We start from the raw sequence: 1,896 nt of genomic DNA, 5'->3' as shown, positions 1-1,896 counted from the left end.
TCTTCTTCTTCTTCTTCTTCTTCTTCTTCTTCCTCTTCTTCGTTTTTCCTGGATTTGGTGGTTGAGAATGGGGAGAAAGCTGTAAACAGGAAAAGCGAATCCTATTTGAGTCTGTGTGATTTACCTGAAGAATGCAGATGACCACAGTGTTTTGTTCCTGGTTTGCTGAGTATCCTTTGACAAAGTCTTGTTTCCCTATGATTTCCCCCACACCTGTGGTATCACAGCAGGGGAGAGAGATGTCATGGGTTGCCTTTCTTGGCTGTATGAGACCTGGCTAACTAGCCTGAGGGAAAGGAAAGGGCAGCCCCTTCAGGATCACTGGGATAAACTGTAAGTACAGACCCTGATTCTGAACCTACAGGCTCTTCCCGCAAGAAAGGACCTTCAAAGGCTATCTGGTTCATTCCTTTCACATTCCAGGCAGCATGTCTTTGCCAATACCGGAACAGCACCCAATTCTGGATCAGGAGAAATTTCTGGAAATTACGTTTTGTTTTGTTTTGTTTTGTTTTGTTTTGTTTGAGACAGGGTCTCTCTGTAGTCCCAGCTGATCTGGAACTTACTATATAGACCAGGTTCGCCTCATTTTCACAGAGCTCCACCTGCCTTTGCCTCCCAAGCCCTGGTGTCAAAGGCATGTACCACTGTGCCTGATGAAAATGCGATTTTTAATAGCTTTGTGTGGACAGGCTTTCCCCACAACTTCACATTACTCTGAGATACAGATCTCCATTTCTGTACTTAGCATTGAACATGGAGGCTTCAGAAGCCCCCGTGGTCCTGCCTGTCTGGGCCACCTGGTTCAGGGCCAGAGGCCACTATTTGCCACAAACGGTCATAGGCATTGACCCATGACTTCTGCTTGTAACTACCCTGGTGCAGCCATGATGATATCTCCATGTGATGATCAGCTTGACAATAAGCTTCTTTCGAAATAAAGGATGAGGAATAGAAGTCACAAGATAATTGTGGCACAGATCTGCTTGCTTAGTAAAGGTGTCACCTCCTCTATGAAGACTTCCTTGAGTCCCTTTGCAGGGGTCCTCAAGGATTCCAGAGTGTTCTGGGCCATGTTCTGCAAAGATACTCACTGTACACTGTGATGATTGTCTATTGATTAGCCTTGGTACCACCGGGCCTCAGTTTCCTGGAAGGCAAAGGCATCTTAGACATTTCTGTATTTTCAGTGGCTGGCGTGGTGCCTGACAGAACAAGTGCTCAGTAATTATGATAGTAAGACAGAAAGAATGAGCAAATGCTGGAGTGACTGTAAATTGCTGCTGGCACTGCAGGTTAGGGCTAATTACAAGAAAGGCCACTCTGTCCCATAGACTCCAAAGGCAGGGGTCTTCAAGAAGGAGCTACATGCCACCTGTCTGGTTTGGACTAAACTAGGACTCTGCCTGCAGGCAGATGAGACTCCATACAAAGAAGTGAGGGATATATAATGATTCTCTCTAGGCAGTGATACTCCTTGTTCACCTGTTTTTGAATCTGCTTGTGGCTTTAGTGAAATAGCAAGTCTTGAGTCCACCCCAGCATTAGCCTTACTCTTCTAATGCTCCAGGTACTATTCTAACAGTTCTATGTTATTTGAACCCCATGTTGACGGTACCATTAGCTTCATTTTATAGATGAAGAGACTAAAGGCTAGAAAGGTTCATCAGTTTATCCAAGATCATTCAACTGGTATGTGCTACCATCAGTTTCCAAGCCAGATTCTCCTACTGTAAAGCCCATGTGCTCTTTTCTTTTTTAAAAAAATGTCCCCAGCACCCACATGGCAGCTACAAACCGTTTTTAACTCCAGTTCCAGAGGAATCTGAAGCCCTCTTATGACCTCTACGGCATTGCACCACACGGGTGCACTCACATACATGCAGGCAATACACT

Source organism: Nannospalax galili, unplaced genomic scaffold (genome assembly GCF_000622305.1).
Source record: "Nannospalax galili isolate Female #2095 unplaced genomic scaffold, S.galili_v1.0 scaffold113, whole genome shotgun sequence".
NCBI classification, from domain to species: domain Eukaryota; kingdom Metazoa; phylum Chordata; class Mammalia; order Rodentia; family Spalacidae; genus Nannospalax; species Nannospalax galili.
The sequence above is the reverse complement of the archived record's forward strand: the minus strand, read 5'-3'. Positions refer to the sequence as shown.